A 19,239-nucleotide genomic window follows, 5' to 3' on the forward strand; every position below is an offset into this window, starting at 1 on the left:
TGGGCGCTGTTCCTCAGCTCTTCAGCTCAAGGCTAGCGCTCTACCACTTGAGCCACAGTGCCACTTCTGGCTTTTTTCTTTTTTGCTTATGTGGTGCTGAGGAATCGAACCTAGGGCCTCAGGCATGCAAGGCAAGCGCTCTACCACTGAGCCACCTTCCCAGCCCAAACTCTTATCTTTAAATAACTATCAAAAACTAAAAGTTAGGGCTGGGAAGGAGACTCAGTGATAGAGTGCTTGCCTCGCATGCATGAGGTCCTGGGTTCAATTCCTCAGCACCACATAAGCAGAAAAGGCCAGAAATAGCACTGTGGCTCAAGTAGTAGAGTGCTAGCCTTGAGCTGAAGAGCTGAGGTACGTAGTTCAAGCCCCGCAGCTGACCCAAAAAAAAAACCCCTAAAAGTTGGCTATGGCTCAAGTGACAGAGTACCAGCCTTGAGAGAAAAGAAAGAGAAAGAAGGAAGGAGGAAAGAGGAAAGAAGGTAAGGAGGGAGGGAGAAAGGAAGGGAGGGAGGGGGGAAGGAAGGTAGGGAGGAAGGAAGGAAGGAAGGAAGGAAGGAAGGATGGAAGGAAGGAAGGAAGGAAGGGAGGGAGGGAGGGAAGGAGGGAAAGGGAAGGAGAATAAAATAATGTAGTAGGTGGGCCTACTAAGTGAATATTATTACCTTTTTTAGGGTAAACTAGTTTCTCTTGAATATAAATTTTCTTTCTTTCTTTAAAGAAAAGGCCAAGACTTAGTCTAACTCTTAGGTATTGGTTTTGATTCCTGGGACTGTGATTACCAGTTTAATTAGGGTGTTTTCTATGATCATCACTGAATTATCTATCTCAAGATCCTTAAGTGTTTAATGTACAGTGTTCCTTCAGAGTAAATATAAGTATTAATGAGCTGATGGATATTATTAAATATGACAACTCTTTTATAGTTATTAATGAGGCCATGACAGTGAGGGCAATTTACTCACCACCAACATACTCTCTAAATCCCTTAGGAGGTTGGTCCTAGTAAACAAAGTAAGATAAAAGTCACCTGATTGTCCTTGAAAAAAATAAGGCACTGGCCTACTGCAGAGTTGAGCAGGTAATTGTTTAGCAAAGTACCATTAGTTGTTTTTGTCAGGACAGAGCAGGCTTGGAATGGATGTGAAGAAAAGTATTATCAAAATTATAATCCTGACTTTATTCTCTCTTTCCTCTAAAACAGAGGAATCTGCCGCTTTATAGAGCCAGTATGGTGGCACACATTGTTGCTATGGTTGCTGCTGTCTGTCACAGTAACTCAGCTTCCAGGAGGCAAAACTGTTACATTTGTCCTCTATCCCAGCACCTGGCACATTGCTAGGCTCATAGTGTTGCTGATGAAATAATAGGAAGCAATAATGAAAGACATCATTTTTATATATGTAGATACCTGGGAACATACAGTATTGTCATTGGGCTCTTAGAAAAGGTTTCTGTTTCCTTTCTCCTGACCTCAGTATTGAGTCCTTACCTAATATCTGCTCTTTACTAAGATTCTCATCTAATTGTCATGGTCATGGAGTGGGCAATATGCTCTCCCCATTGTCCACCGGACAAGTTAAGACTTAAGGATATTCAGTGTCTTTTGTCTAGAACACTAGAATGGTCAGAGCAAGAAGAGACATTTCCCTGGCTATTGCTATGTTTATTCAAGAAAGAAGAAAGAAGAGTTAAGAAATAGTTTTCCATTTTATTCTCTTCCTCAATGACTTTTCTTGTCTAAGAATTATGCACGAACCTCTCAGTTCAGTTCTGGATAGTGGCACTAGGCTTTCCTTATAGGCAGCTTACATCACACCTTAGTTTCTCTAACAGTTGGTTTCACTAATAATGAATGAATTCAGGAATGTTTAGCCATTGATAGTAATTTTTAGAGATAATTCTTATTTATTGTATGGTAAAGATGCTGTCCAGAGAGGTTACAGTTGCATGAGTAAGGTAATGCATACATTTCTTGTCGATCATTGTTTCCCACTCCTTTATTTTTTGCCTACAGTTCCTTCCCTTCCCCCACTCTTCTCCCCACCATGGAAGTTGTCACTTTCATTTCCTACATAGTGCCTTGTGAGGATCATTGTTGCAATGGGTCATCCTTTGTCCTTGTTTCAGCATTTTGTTATTCCTCTTTGCTTCCCCAAATCAGATAAATGTATATACAAAATGCAGGGTACCAGAATCAAAGACAGTGATTGCCAGGGATAAACCAATGGAAAAAGAAAATGAAATAAAATAAAAAACAGAGAACAGTACATTGGTGACAACAAGGTCAACAATCAAAAAAGCACCTGTTGTTTCCATGTCTTGGAATTCATTTCAATTAGCATCATGATGTATGGTCATATGTACATAGCTATTGAGCCATTCTACTCATCTGCTAAGATTATCCTAGATATATACTAATTATTACAAATAAGGGAAAACATGGAGCCTATGTTTCTTTGGGTCTGGCTTACTTTACCTAATGTGATTTTTTTCCAAGTCTTTTCATTTCCTTATGAAAGGGGCTATGTCATTCTTTCTGATAGAAGCATAAAATTCCATTGTGTGTATGTGTGTGGGGGGGTACATACATATATACCATTTTAACTTTTTGTGTGAGTCTCTTTATTCCCTCTTTTTTTGAAAAATTTTAATTTTATTATCAAGGTAATGTACAGAGGGGGTACAGTTACATAAGTAAGGTAGTGAGTACATTTCTTACCTAATTTGTTACGCCCTCTCTCATTTTTCTCCCTCTTTTTCTCCCCAAGTTGAACAGATCATTTCCAACATATTGTCTTGTATTGCTGTTGCATAGGTTCCCCTTTGCCCTTTGTATCACCATTTTGTGGTTTCCTTTCCCTAGTTCAGACAAATGTATATACAATTCCCTGGGTACCAGAATCAAACACAGTGACAACAAGGGCTAAACACAGTGACAAAAAGGGCTAAACACAAAAGAAAAAAGAAATCACGTGGTACATTAAGAACAGCAACAACAAGAAAAACCTCTGTGACCATGTCTTGGAGTTCATTTTGTTTAGCATCATCTTATATGGACATCTGTACATAGCTATTGAGCCATTCTACTCATCTGCTAAGATTATCCTAGATATATACTAATTATTACAAAAAAGGGAAACGGTAGGACCTATGTTTCTTTGGGTCTGGCTTACTTTACTTAATAGGATTTTTTCCAAGTTCTTCCATTTCCTTACAAATGGGGCAGTGTCATTCTTTCTGGTGAAGCATAGAATTCCTTGTGTGTGTGTGTGTGTGTGTGTGTGTGTGTGTGTGTGTGTGTGTGTGTGTGTGTGTGTGTGTGTGTGTGTGTGTGTGTGTTTGTGTATGTATATATGTATATGTATAGATACAAATATATATATATCATATTTTCTTGATCCATACATCTACTGAGAGGCATCTGGGCTGGTTCCATATCTTAGCTATGGTAGTTAAAAAAAAAAGCCCACAGATTGGGAGGAGATCTTCACTAGCTGAACAACAGACAAGGGTCTCATATCAAAAATATACCTAGAGCTCAAAAAATTAAACCCCCCAATAACAGAGTCCCAAAGAAACAACCATCCCATTAATAAGTGGGCTAAAAAAATTATAAAGAGACTTCGCTGAAGAGAAAACAAGAATGGCTAATTGACACATGAAGAAATGTTCAACATTGCTGGCCATAAAAGAAATGCAAATAAAAACCACATTGAGATTCCACCTCACCCCAGTTAGAATGGCCATTATCAAGAAAACTAATAATAACAGATGCTAGTGGGGATGTGGCTAACAGGTAATACTACTACACTATTGGTAGGAATGAAAGCTGGTTCAACCACTCTGGAAAGCAGTATAGAGCTTCTTCAAAAGACTACATATTGACTCTCCTATGATCCAGCAATCCCACTCCTGGACTTTTATGCAAATGACCACAAGCAAGGCTATACTAAAGCTACCAGCACAACTATGTTCACTGCAGAATTATTTACCATAGCTAAGATATAAAACAAACCTAGAGATAATTCTTCTATTGTGTCAAAAAGGAAATAATGAGGTGGCTTCAAGTCAGGAGCCTAGAGTTGGGAGCTTAATGAAAGGTTTTCAACTCTAGTAATCTTAATGTAAGTCAATCTCAGGGTACTAGAGATGCATCTCAGTGGTAGACCATTGCTTAGCATATGCACGGTCCTGTGTTCAATTTTCTATGCTATAATACAAGTGTGTATGCATGCGTATCCATCTCAAATAGCACACATGCTTTTCTTATTTTTTTTGATGGTAGTAAACTTTGATCTTACATTTCCTAGGCAGGTACTTAACTGCTTGAGCCACATCCCAGCCCTGTTTTCTGCTTTCATTCTGCGTGTGTGTGTGTGTGTGTGTGTGTGTGTGTGTGTGTGTGTGTGTTGATATGACATAGTACAGGACTTCAATTCAGGGCCTCAAACTCTTTCTTGGTTGTTTTTTTTCCCACTCACAATTGGTAGTCTACTACTTGAGTCATTCCTCCAGTCCAGCTTTTTTTTGGTCAGTCGTGGGGGCTGAACTCTGGCACTGGGCACTGTCCCTCAGCTTTTCAGAACAAGGCTAGTGCCCTACCACTTGAGCCACAGTGCCCCTTCTGGCTTTTTTCTGCTTATGTGGTGCTGAGGAATCGAATCCAAGGCCTCATGCATGCAATCACTCTACCACTGAACCAACTTCCCAGCCCCCAGTCCAGCTTTTTTTTGCTGGTTAACTGGAGTTAGAGTGTCATGGATTTTTCTGCCCAGCCTGGCTTTGAAATGTTATAGGAAGATCTCAGCCTCCTGAGTAGCTAGAATTACAGGCCATCAATTCCTGTCCTACTTTGCTATTTTTGAAGTGAGTCAAATTTTGCCTGAGCTGCCTTGGACCTCAATCCTATTTATACTTCCTGCATAGCTAGACTGACAGGTGCATGCTGTCACATCCAGCTTTTCATTGGTTTTGTGTGATCTAGAAAACTTTTTGCCCCAGCTGACCTGAAACCTTTATCCTTCCAATCTCTTCCTCCCAAGGATTAAGTAGGAGCCACTGCACCTGGCTCGTACAGATACTTTTCAAAAGACTCTTTTTGTTGTTCCAGATATCATAAGCAGAATGAAATGCTGAGCATTTTCTTTGCCATGCTGGGCAGACAAACCCTGCCACCACAGTAAAATGTCTCCTCAACCCAGCCACCAATGCATTTCAAAGTTTTGTATCTGACTGAAGATGAGTTGAGTTCATTTTTCTGTCCTCTCCCTATGGGAGTCTTACCTTTTCAGACTGTTCACAGCAAAACTTCACACAATCTAGTGATTGTGATTTATGTCTGTGATTCATGCCCATATGTCTGCTGTCATGCTATTTAATATGGGGGTCAGGTGTTTCCGAAATTAAGCAAAGCCATAAATCTCCTCCTGGTGTATATAGCTTTGGCGAGGAGAACTTGCAAATACCCTGTGGTGTAGCATTTGTTCCCTCTTTACTCCTTGATGTGACTGAAGCTTGCTATACATAACACAGAATAGGCCATCATGCTTGAATTCCTTTGGTTGGAGAAAGTGGTGGCAGGATCCTTCTCTTTGCTCCAGAAATCCAAAGCAAGTACCTTGCCTGCTGGGTCCACATCCTTTGAGAGTTGCTGCCAGCCAGTACTGTTTGCCAGGCAGCTCCCAGATAAGCAGATGGCTTCTTTAATGATGAAACCTAATTTTTCTAAAATGCTAATGAGTTAGAGAAAGATAATTTGAAAGCCTGCCTTACATCGTAAGAAATGTCTTTTGTGTCTCTATCCTTTGCTTCAAAGAATTATGTAGCTATCACCTGGCTAGGCTCAGTTTCTCTCTTTTTATTTAAATCCTGCGACACTAATCACAAGGAAAAGGGAAAGATAGTCAATGAGGAAAGGGAGAACTGGCATTCAGGATGAAACACTCAATAAGAATAAAGCTATTTTCAATTTTCAAAAAGAATCAGCCTTTAGTTTCTTTTTGAGCTATGCATTTGGAACAGACTCAGTGGCTTCTCAGGTCATGCATATTTCCATTCTTTTGTCTATGAATTTTCATTAAAACTCAGAAAAATCAGATTCCCTATTTAAAAGTTGGTCTGAGAATGACCTTGTCAAGCTAGAGGCCTTGGCCAGATTGTCCTGAGGGGAAAAAAATGGCTAGAAATAATCGAAGAGACCAGTATTTTCATTTGAATCTCATTCCTGAAGTATTTGTGACCCAAGGGCAAATCCCTCAACCTCATCTCTGATTCCTCGTCTGTAACTGGAAGAGTATGGTCCATCCCTAGCCTACTTATTTGTTGAATGAACTATTCTACCTGTAGAATTCTTCACATTCTGATCTTGGATGATACTTCCTTGTTTTAGTCATTTGTTATGTTTTCTACCAACTGAGGCTGAGATTAGAGGTGCAATCAGAGCCTTGTTTTGGTGTGGTAGCATCATTCATAGGGAATAGGAGATTATTTTTATGGGGGTTTTGAACTCAGGACCTCATATTTGTTAGTCACCCTCATTCTTGAGCCATGCCTCCAGCCCTGTTTTTGGCTAACTAGTTTTAGCATAGGGTCTTACTTTTCATTGGGGTACCTGCCTGAGCTACAGTTTGCCTACTTTAGTCTTCATTGTTTTAGTGTACTACAACATCTAGGTTCCCACAAAGGAGATGGGCACTGACAGACTTTTGCTCCCACTAGCTAGGAACCATGATCCTGCCAATCTCAGCCTCCCACATAGCTTGGGATGACAGGCATGTATCATCCTCATCCAGCTCATAGGTAGTGTTTTGTACTTCCCATTACTTTGTGTAAGGAAGGTGTGGAGGTTGAACTGCGAGTAATGGTTTTGACAGTTTTGTCCATCCATTATAAAGTTTAACATCAACCTAGCACTTGATAGGTTTTTAAGGGACTTATGATGATTACCTAGATCTATTATTTTATTACTAATTTGAAAACCTTGGCATCTTTTATCATTTGTTCTTTACATGTTAAGTATCATTCTCTATTTATCTACTTGGTTGCCCTGAAATACAAGTTCATATAGGAAATTAAAGATAAATACTTGAAGTTCATTCCCCGTATTTTTTCAGTTGCATGATGAATTGGTACCGAAGGACATTATAAAATTTCTAATGGTGCCATTATGTACACAGGCTTTTTTCATTACGTGATAACCATTATCAAGTAATGTTTTATTAGTGTACATGTGGTATACCAAGGAGATTACATTGTGACTTTTCCACATATGTAAACAATGTATCTTAGTAAACCTCCCCCCAGCTCTATCACTCTTCTTATCCCACTCCCTTCTCTAAAAACAGTTCCAGCAGGATTTGTCTTCTATTTTCATATATGCAAATAGACTACATCAGCCATATTCATCCTCATTCACTCTCTTTGTTAGCCTTCCCTACTCTTGCTGTTGCCCAATACCACATCTCAGCCTCTCTTACTTCCCTGAATGCAGGGTTTGTAGTATGGCTTAATATTTTATGCTAATTAGTGTTTGGATGTTCAGGGTATCTTATGTGCAGCCAGCCAGAGCCCCCTCAAATTATTTTTTTATATTCTTGTTTGTTTTTTTTTTTAACCAGTTCAGGGGCTTGAACTCTGGGATTGGGCATTGTCCCTGAGTTTTTGTGCTCAAGGCTAACACTCTACCACTTGAGCCACAGCTCCACTTCTGGCTTTCTTTTGTGATTAATTGGAGATGAGTCTTGCAGACTTCACTGTCCAGGCTGGCTTTGAACTATGATCCTCAGATCTCAGCCTCCTGAATAGCTACACTTATAAGTGTAAGCCACCAACTCCTGGATTTTATATTCTTTTGACATTTGAGAGTTTCTGAGATGGCACAGTTTCTTCAGCTCATTTTGTGTGTTGTCTGCCTATAATTGGAATCAGTCATTTTTTTTAAATTGTTTTTTCCTGTCATGGGGCTTGAACTCAGAGCCTGGGAGTTTCTTTGGCTCAAGGCTAATGCTCTACCACGTGAGCCACTGTGCCACTTCTGACTTTTTTTCTGTTTATTTGGTACAGAGGAGTCGAATCTGGGGCTTCATGAATGCAAGGCAAGCACTCTACCACTGAGCCACATTTCCAGCCCAGAATCAGTCATTTCTATACAAACTCTGGTTGCTAACAGTGAAAAATGATGTGTAGAAACCACAATCTGCCTGCAAGAGATGGTAGTTAAAAACCAAGCCAGTCATTGCTTCTAGACCCATATAGCCACACAGTGTCTAATTCATCCCCCTGACTATGCTCACTAGACAGGGAAAGACCATGAGTTGAAATGAAGTCTAAGACAATGTCTTCATGTTGTCTGGGAACAAAAGAATGCTAAATCATAATAGACATAATGGATAAACTTGGAATATTTCAAAATTATAAATTTATTTCAAAAGATACTTTAAACATAAATATTTAAGTATAGATTAAATTAAGCTATAGATTAGCAGAAAATATAATATTTGGCTTTAAAAGTATTAATGGCTCAGATATTATGACTATGTAGAGATCAAAACCTAATTAAAAATAAATGTAAATATACAACAGGAATGTATTCTGTCATACGGAAACATAAATTTTCTAATATAACCTCACACATAGGTATATACAAAATGACAAATTATAAGGTTCATTTTTTATCACATTAGCAAACATTTTCATAGATGACAGCACAAGTGTGTGAATGTGTGATAAAACAAACTAATCAACTCTACTAACTTAGTCCAACTTCAATGATACTCAAGCATTTGCTCTAATTTTGGAAGAAGTAATCTTTTTTTCTCCATTATTCTCATCCCATTTCACCATATACGTATAGAACTAACAAATAGCCAAATTTAAACCTCAAATAATTTGCCTTTCATATTTTTTTTTAATTTAATTTTATTTTATTTGAGAACATACTGTACAGAGGGGTTACAATTACATGGGCAGGATAATGCATACATTTCTTACCAAGCATTGCAGCCTCCTCCTTTGTTTACCCTTCACCTCCCTTCCCAGCCTCCCCCCTCCCTCCCACCCAATCATACCCCCCCTCCCCCCGACATTGTAAAGCTGGTTTTGACATGACATTTTGTACTTCTCATTGTTGCAACAGGTCCACCTGAATCCTTAAACGACTTGTTTGTCCCCATCTCCTCCACATGTTATACTGACATCAAATATAGTGAAAGCGGGGGTTACACTGTGGGGGAGTGCCTTTCATATTTTTAGTAACAAGCAACAATGTTTCAGAGCCAAGTGTAGTGATTCATGCAGCTACTCAGTAAGCAAAAACAGGAGGATCACATACAGAGTTTGAGACCCACACCGCAAAAATAGCAGAAAACCTTTCTTCAAATCAAAACAACAGAACTGGAAGTGTAGTTCAAGAGCATTTGCCCCTGCACGCACGCACACACACACACACACACACACACACACACACACACACACACACACACACAATCATGTTATTATATAGGCCCATCAGGATAATTTGGGATGAATTCTCTGTTTTAGGCTTACCTCATTATCAGCCTCAATCCCATCTGTAATTCCATGTCACCACATAACATCTTGTATAGATTTCCCAGACTAGGTCATCTGCAAGAGATCTTTTTTCCTGATGATTGGGGGCATCCCTTTCTGGGTTAAAGTCCTTGCATCTGTTAGGAAGTATGTTTGTTGGTAGTTACTAGGGCTCCTTAAGAAACAGGTTGGATTTATTTCTGCATAAATTAACCAGCAACTATTATTTTAATTGGTAATTTGTTTTTTTTTTTAATTTTCAGTTTATATGTTTATGAGATTCTTGGATACTTAGTTCTCTACATCCAAGGGATCATTCAGATTTTATAATATCAGCACTTAAGTTAGAATCCAGAATATGCAGTTATATTGAGGCCCATTTTTCCTTTATGAGCTGACACAAATGCCCTGCCCTGTTTTTATTGGGCAGAGACATTGCAAGATATTTTAGGGAGCTTCACAAATATCACCATGGGGGAAGTAGAGGCTTGATTCCATTGTGACATACACTGAACTTCTCCCTTTCTCACTTGCACTTATAGTCAGATAGAGGATCAACAGTATGCCAGTGTAGTCTTGCTGCAGAATGACATTTTTGAAACCATTACATTTTGAGGTAATGTGCACACAATGGACGGTGAGCGGAGACCTGCTATCACTACTGTTTCTCTATTCCTGTTTTTGCTCTACTGTGGGTTGTACCAACTTCATATTTCTTGTGCCAATCTCAAGTTCCGGTCCCTTTAGAGTCATACTGCCCTAATGTGAGAAATAAAACTAAACCAAGTATTACTAAGGATGACAGCTACTGTATCTATTATTTTTATGTCTGACTTTTGTTTTAACATTTAAGAATCTTCTGCTAGTTTGGGAAGTTACATTCAGGTTCCTGTGTGAGTCATGAGTTAGTCCCAAATGGAAGTTGTTTGTGCTAAGAGGGATCTATGTACAGGTGGATCTTGCAGGGCAGGCTGTGTGCGTGTTTATGAGTCTTACAGTGGCACATGCTCAAAAGCTTCAAAGTGTTGCAGAATGTGAGCTCCCATCCTCCAGATGCAGAGCAAATTATAGGAAGATTTCCTTGACAGGAAAGGTAAGTGAGAGAAGCAGGGAAGCTGGTATTTTCCCCCACAGAGAGGTAATGAAGGGGTCATCAGAAAGTGTTTCAGGACTGAACCAAAGGCTTTTTTCTTTAAGGCTGTTATATGAATCGTGTTTGATTCGAGTTACAAAACGAGTGTGTGTGTGTGTGTGTGTGTGTGTGTGTGTGTGTGCGTGTGTGCGCGCGCGCGCGCGCGCTTACTCTCCATAACTGTCTGATTTTTATGCCTGTACTGGGCCTTGAGTGCAGGACCAGGGTACTATCCCTTAGCTTTTTCTCTCAAGACTTATGGTCTACCAATTGAGGCACAGTTACACTTCTAGCCTTTGGCTGGTTAATTGGGAATAAGAGTCTCATGGACTTTCCTGCCAAGTCTAGCTTCAGACTATAATCCCCAGATCTCAGCCTCCTGAGTGGCTAGGATTATAGGCATTAGCCACTGGTGCTGAACCTCCATCACTATCTTTAGTCCATTTCTGCTGCTGTAGTAGAACACCACAAAGTAGACAATTTGTAATAAAATAAATTGCTTTTTCCTTTAAGTCCAATATTAAGTTTCCAGCACATGATGAAGGCCTCCTGCATCATAACAGTGAAGGTGTCACAAGGTGTGACATGTGCTGACCAGATCTCTGTTCCTCTATGAAAGCTACTAACATCATCATGAGACCTTCAGTTCACAATCCCATTGAATCCTCATCTAAATTTCCCAAAGACTCCACCTCTAAATACCATCACCATAGGAATTTGAGAATTCACTTTTCAACACACAAACTTTTTGGGAGAACTCATTCAAACCATAGCACTCAGAAAAAAAATTCAGATAAAGTGCCAGCATCCATGAAATGATTGTATGTGGTTAACTGCCAGCAGCCTTTGGATTCTTCATCAGCTGAACTGCTAAGGACACGAGACTGAGCATGAGACTATGCATCCTTACCAAGAACTGAGCCAGAGCCTGTAGAGCCACTCACTGCTTGTGTCTATCTGTGTGTCTTTCTGTCTGCCTGTCTGCTATGCCTCTCCCTCCCACAATTATGGTTTATCAAATAGAAAAAAAAATGTAAAGCTGCATAATCAAACAAATACTTGATAACTACCACCATTTGTCAGGTACTGTTTCAGGATGAGAGATGAATAATAACCAAAGAACAGAGCTCTATCCTCATGTAGCTGCCATGGAAGGTGTGCCTGTAAGCATAATAAAATAAATGTCTTTAATACTTATTCTTTAATAGCTCCTAAACCATTAATGCTAACTGATTAGAAACCTGTAAATTTCAATGATTATGAAAATATTTTTTTAATCAACCAAAAGTTCTATTTTTTGAGGCATGCAAGATCAGCACTTGGGTGGGTGAGGCAAATAGTTCAGGAAATGCAAGCTAGCTTGGGCTACAGAGTGAGACCTTGTCTCAAACAGGAACAAAAGTCTACTTTTAGGAAAAAATAGCTACTCCTACTCTCTCACCTCTTAAAATTTTAAATTCCAAATATGAAATCAGAGGTTATTTGACCTATTTTTATTCTCACAAGTCAGTTTAACTTAGAATTATATGATTTTTATTGGAAAAATGACATAATAATCTTGATCGTTTTTATTGTAATTTGCAATAATAGTAACTGTCATCTCAGATGACATAAGACATTTATGTCATGATTTAGAAGTGATCATAGACTTTACTTCCTGTAATTTCAAATTATTTTTTTAAAAAAAGACAGTCTTCAAAATATTTTATTTTCAGCTTGTAAGTTTGGGTAAGAATAATTTTTGTTAAGTTCATATAACAAGTTCTATCTTGAACCTCTTTGCATAAAATACATATAGTCCTGTGCATTGTGCTCACCTATACTGAGAGAAATGCCAGCAGTTATTTGATCAGGAGATCTGCACGTGTCTTTGTTTCTTTGCCCTGATGTGTTCCTTTACAGGGGCCCTCTGTTGTCAGGTACTATTCCACAGCATCTTTTGCCACTTAGGTCATTCAAAATAATATCAACTGGTATCATTTATTTGTGATGGAAACATTCAAAATCCTCTCCACTACATGAACATTTAAGTATTGTCAACCACAGTTATAGCACTGTGCTATGAACAAGAGAAGGTATTTTTCCCATCCAGCTACACTCCTATGTACTCATCCTCTCAGCATTTTTCTCTCTCTTCTTCACTCCTCAACCTCAGGAAATCACTACTTTACTCTACTTCCAAGATCAACATACATAAGTATTGTTACCCAGTTCCTTCTTCAGTGCATTGCCAAATATACTAGAATTTCATTCTTCTTTTATGGCTAAATAATTTTTAAGGTCATCACTATATCTCATTGTATGGTTAAGATATAAACCCTAAAACAGAAGATCCAAAGAAGATTTTAAAAATAAATGCCTTAACTCCTAACTAGTTTGAATATAAAGTTAATCTTTGGGACAAATACATGCCTCATTAACTAGTCTGTGAAAAACATAAGTCTGGGTAGGTAGCAAGTACCCTCCATGATTCGGGGTCAGATTGAGTGGACTTCTTAAATATAATATCCTAATAATACCTCAGTGATAACATGAGCACTTCTACCAGTCAGCAATGCTTACCTGGCAAAGTAAACTAGCCTTTATCTCTTGTGCAGATTTAAGCAACCAATAAAGTATCATTACTGATACACTCAATGATTTTAGAGACAATTTATTTTGACCGGTATGAGGATTTGAACTCAGAGACTTGCACCTGCTAGTTTGGTTCCCTTGCTTATCTGGTGTTCTACTACTTGAGCCATGCCTCCAGCCCAGCTTTACACTGGTTATTTTGGAGATGGTTATTTTGGAGTCTCATAGACTTTTCTGCCCAGGCATGCTTCAAACCACTCTAACTCAGCTCTCTGTCTCCTTCATAGCTAGGATTACAGGCATGAGCCACCAGGACCTACTTTAGAGGTGACTTTTATCTCTACCTATAAATACAATGCCAGCTGTCTAAAGTTCTTCTCTAGCCTTGGAGCCTTGGACAATTGGCCATGACTAACTCAATTTCCTTCTCTCTACAATAGGGATAATAGCAGCAATGTCCTTACTGGATTGTTGTATGAGTACAAGTTTGTGAATACAAATTGCCTTACTTGTCTGAAGTCCTCCAAACTTTTCATAACTATTATTTTCATATTGTATTTCTATCAGCTGCTGTAGTTTGAGTTAAAAGAATTAGTTGTCAGACCACATTGGTTTTCCTAAAACCTTTGACTTCAAAAACATTATGTGATAATTTGTTCAGATCTATCTTTAAGGTGACATCCATTTATTCATGTAGGCTTCTTCAGATGGATCTTGGCAATTTGGTATAGTACACATGGTTGGACTCAACCAATAACTATCTGATCCCTACTGTGAGAAAATTAAATACTTCTTGGTTCCAGTCTCTACCCCAGATCTCAATTAAGTCTAAACATACAGTTAATTGTAAAAGCCAAGACCAGAAAGTCATTTGTCCTGGCTCTTGTCTCCATGTGATTTCCATTGCTGTAAATTTTACCATCACTGTAGTATTTAAGTGAAAGATTATTGTAAAATGAAGATGCCTTCTCTAGGGGTAAAAACTAAGCTTCAGCTCAGTGCTGTCAAGTCTTTTCTAGTTCCGGACTTCATGTCTACCATAGAGAGGAAGTGGCTAGTAATGCTGTAGTAGCCATGTCCTTCACTCTAAGTGGCTATAACAGTACTGACTAAGGAGAAGCCACACTGAAATTGACCCATGAATTCTGTCCCTTCGAGTGCCCTGGCACTTGTGACAAATGTGCCCTTCCATCCTGCTGAGCCTGTTCTCGTAACTGGTAGCCGTTTGTCATCCAGCCCTTGATCTGTCTGTGGACACACTGGTGATATGTTCACTCTTTCCTTATATGTTCAGTCTTCCATTTGTGATCACATCTGTCATGGGGATAGTAATATTTCAAGAAGTCTTTTCACATTCTTTTTAAACTCATTCCATGATCATTTTTGGTTTGGTTTTCATGTATCTGTTAAGTGTTTTGTGTATGTGCAGTCAAGGCTGGTGCTCCATCACTCGAGCCATACATCACGTCTGCTTTTTGCAGGTTAATTGAAGATAGAACTCTTGCACACTTTTCTGTCTAGAATGGCTTCAAACCTGACTCCTTTGCTCTCAGACTCTTGAGTTACTAGGATTACAGTCAAGAGCCACCAACACCTACTTTATTCCATGTTTTCATTTTTACCCCAGAAAAGAAAATACAGCAAGTAGAGTAAAATAAGCATGTAGTATAATGACCTTGCCTTTCATTTGAATTCATGGCACAGTTCTATCTTTTCTCACCTACATTAGAGTTTGCAATTTAAAAATTACAACTATTTTTTCTTCCTCTAATTTTTCCTCCAAACCATATTATAATTTTAATAGACTTAGACAGTGTGTCATTCAATTTTCCATTAGTATGACCAAATACTTAAAATAGCCAACTAAAAAAGGTAAGTTTTCTTTTTATTTTGTAGTTTTGGAGGTTTATTCATGGCTGGTAGACCCATTGCTTTGGGCCTGCAGTAAGGCAGCATGTCCTGGTAGAGAGTGTATAACAAAACAAAGTTATTCCCCTCCTAGATGTCAAGAAAGAAAGTCAAAAGGAGGCACAAGGCCAGGGAGAGGTGGCATCCCACAATCCCTTTAGAGGACATGCCTCTAGTGATCTAAGCACTTCAACTAGGCACCAACTCTTCAGATTTTTTACCATCTTCCTATAGTTTCAGTAGTTCCACTGGGCCTTTGAAAGACAGTCAAGAGCCAAGTTATAGCAAATGGAAAAGAGAGTTCTCATGTACTCATCAACTACACTTGCTGACAGCTCCCTCCATTATCAATATCTCCAGCATAATGGTAACATTTGATATCATTCACAAACCTCTATTGATAATTCATTATATCCAAAGTCTATAGTTCACATTAGGGTTTGCATGAGTGTTGTTCATTCCATCTTGACATTCTATTAGCAAGAATCTTTCATTAGGGTGGTGTCATATAGCATAACTTTACTACCCTAAACTTCTGTTCTCTGTTCATTCCTCTTTCTCCCAGGACCTCTGTCAGAAACTAAGCTCTTTGTATTTTTACTCACTCCATAGTTCTTGCCTTCCCAGAATGTCATGTAACCATGCTATGTATAGCCTTTCAGATTGACATCTTTCACTTAGCCAAACCCACTTACATTTCCTCTGTTTCCTTCTGTGGCTTGATGGATCATTTCTCCTGAGCCCTGAATAATCTTCCATTGTTCGGTTAGATCACAGTTTATCCATTTGCCTACTAAAAGATATCCTGGTTGCTCATAAGTTTTGACAATTGCAAATAAACCCACTATAAATATCTATCTGCATATTTTTTTTGCCAGTCCTAGGGCTTCAACTCAAGCCCTGGGCAGTGCCCCTGAGCTTCTTTTGCTCAAGGCCAGCACTCTACCACTTGAGCCACAGCACCCCTTCTGGCCTTTTTTGTTTGTGTAGTACTGAGGAATCGAACCCAGGGCTTTGTGCATGCTAGGCAAGCATTCTACCACTAAGCCACATTTTTGCATGGACATTAAGTTTTCAGTTGTGTGTGTGTGTGTGGGGGGATAAATGCTAAAGCATGTGATTGTTAGGTCATATGAAAAGAATGTTAATTTGGAAAGAAACTCCTACTTTGTTCCACAGTGAATGTGTCATTTTCCATTCCCACTAGCAGTAAATGAGGGTTTCTGTCATTTTTTATTGATTTTGAGCATTCAAATAGATATATAGCGATAAGCCATTGTTTTTGTTGTTGATGTTTTGAAGTTCATTTGTTTCTATGTCAAATGATCTTTCTGTATAGCCCAGGCTATCTTCAACCTCACAATCCTCCTGCCTTAGTGCTAAGATCATAGACTACCATGCCCAGGGGTCTCTCATTTTATCAATGAGCTTTTCCTGAATCACACACACTCAATATGGTTATCTTTTCCTATGCTGATTTGCCATCTCTTTATTTTCTTAGATGCTATGACTATTAAGGGACTAGCTAGGTAGTTTTTTTAAATTCTTCTTTTTTGTGTTCTTACTGATGAGTATTAAGGACTCTTTGTATATTATATATACTAACACGTTATCAGATATGTCTTCTGCAGACAGTTTCTTTGAGTATTTAGTTTCCTTTCTCTTGATTAGTGGAATTCACAGAGCAGAAGTTTTTAATTTAAGCAAAGTCCACTCTTTATTTCGTGGCTCACAATTTGAAAGCCTTCTTAAAAAGTCATTGCCATGCCCAAGATTATCAGGAATTTCTAGATTCTCTTCTGTGTATTTTGTAGTTGTGGATTTTACAGTTTGGTCTATTATCTATATTGACATAGTTTTTAAAAAGCCTGCATCCAGATTTATTTATTTTCAGTGGACTTTTTTTTTTTTTTGCATGAAGATGTCTAGTTTTTTTCACTATTAACTTGTTGAAAAAGTTGTTCTTGCTTCATTGCCTTATCTTTGTTCCTTTGTCAAAGAACAATGACTGTATTTATGTTGGTCTCTTTCTGGGATCTCTATTCTGTCAGCAACCTATTGTCTGCTGTGACCACAGTGTCTTCATCACTTAAGCTTTACAGTAATTGTGGAAGCCAGCTAGTGTTAATCTTCCACCTATGTTCTTCTCCTGGGTCTTTTATCTTTTTTAATCTGTTATATTTTTATCTCACATTTTTTGTTTCACAGTTTATTATAATAAAACACTGCTTATGAAGTGCTAGTGATTGTGGTTTACCTTATTTTCCATTTGGCTTTAAAATAAAAAATAAATTTTAATTGCTCTGATTGCACATAATATTTTTTCCTGATCCTTGGAATATTAGTTTCAAATGACTTGAAAATTTTAAAAACAAAAAGAAAAACATTGTAGACTAACTATATGGAGAAGTACCTGTGAAACAAATTTAATTACCACAGTCCTTAAAAAGTCCTGACCTTGACTTCTTCAGACTACAATTTATGAAGAGAAATCACTCAGGAGTCTCTGGGATTTCTCTGTTGTCCATCACGAAGGTGTGGACAATGCCCTCTCTCTGCTTCCCACTGCTAACCACTTTTATATAACAGTGGTGCTTCCCAAGGCTGAAGTGTTTCCATTTGCTTTCCATTGCACCAAATGTCCATCGTGTCTTTTTCCAGAACAACTTGGAAGTCTTGATCATCCAGGTGCACCACCCACGTGTTGGTGGGTCTTTGATCTGTTTTCCATATACTTTTTGAGGCTCTTCCCATTAATTTCTAGAGTATATTCATAAGCAAATCCAGTAACTGTGTCAATGTTTAGGGTGGCTTTGGTCTCTGCAGCTCCACTTGTGAACATTTCTTTGTCCACCAATTTTCTTTTTTCCTTCCGGTCTACATACACTACTGGTTTTCCTGAGGTTATCATGTGTTCGAATTTAATCTTGTAGATTCCATCGCTGATGGCCACATCCCACACAGCTACAAGATCTGTCATTTTTTGGTAGATATTTTTTATCATAAAAATACTGTACAGAGGGGTTGCGGTTACATGAATAAGGTAATGAGTACATTTCCTATCGAACATTGTTACCTCCTCCTTTGTTTTTCCCCTACCATCCCTTCTCTCCCCACATCCCCAACTTCTCCTTCCTTACCCTCAAAGTTGTAAAGTTTGTTTTCAACATAGTATCTTGTACATCTCGTTGTTACAATGGGTCATCCTGTATACCTTACTTCAGCATTTTGTTATTTCCCTTCCCCTCCCCAAATTAGAAAATGTATATACAAGATTCAGGGACGAGGAATAAAATACAGTGAAAACAACATTTATACCATGGGGGAAGAGCATAAAAAAGAAACAAAAAATCACATGGCACATTGAAAACAACAGCAAGAAAGATAAAACAACTTGTGTCTCTATCTTGAGGTTCATTTTGCCTAACATCATCTTATCTGGTCATATGTACATAGCTTTTGACCTTTTCTGCTTGTCCTAGACATATACTAGTTATTGCAAATAAGGGAAACCATGGGACCTATGTTTCTTTGTGCCTGGCTTACTTTACTTAATATAATTTTTTCCAAGTTTTTCCATTTCCTAACAAATGGGCAATGTCATTCTTTCTGATGGAGGCATAGAATTCCATTGTGTATATATACCACATTTTCTTGATCCATTCATCTACTGAGGGGCATCTGGCATTTTTTCCATGCTTTTCCTGATCAAGCTTAGCCTATGGCATCTTGAGTGTCGTGTCCAGAACTACACATGGCATCTTCAGCCTCTCCACAGTTCAATGTCTGGGCCTAACACTTCATGGGCATTTGGGAGAATGAAAGGCTATCCACACGCATTTATGTATTACAGTCCCCTCAAAGGCCAGCTGATCCAGTGCACAGCCCAAGTCTGGGCTGTCAAGGACGTGCTGGCTGGTTCCCCACCGTGAGGACTCCACGGTCCTGTTGTGAAAGGAAAGGCACCAGAGGAGAAACACAAGCTGCTCAGCTCTCACTTTCACCTGCAGCCATAAAAACTATCTTAAATTTTTATCTTTTTTTTTTTTATTGTGAAAATACTGTACAGAGGGGTT

The 19,239-nt window shown here is 38.6% G+C and overlaps 1 protein-coding gene and 1 pseudogene across 4 annotated transcripts in view; one reads left to right on the forward strand and one right to left on the reverse strand.

The window, feature by feature from the left end:
- The window catches only part of Ptprm (protein tyrosine phosphatase receptor type M), an 845,793-nt gene that overhangs the window by 637,836 nt on the left and 188,718 nt on the right, over positions 1 to 19,239 (forward strand). The gene's annotated exons all lie outside the window — the stretch shown is intronic.
- On the reverse strand, positions 17,574 to 18,947 carry LOC122124463 (annotated as a pseudogene).

Source organism: Dipodomys spectabilis, unplaced genomic scaffold (genome assembly GCF_019054845.1).
Source record: "Dipodomys spectabilis isolate Male_0828 unplaced genomic scaffold, ASM1905484v1 ptg000235l, whole genome shotgun sequence".
NCBI classification, from domain to species: domain Eukaryota; kingdom Metazoa; phylum Chordata; class Mammalia; order Rodentia; family Heteromyidae; genus Dipodomys; species Dipodomys spectabilis.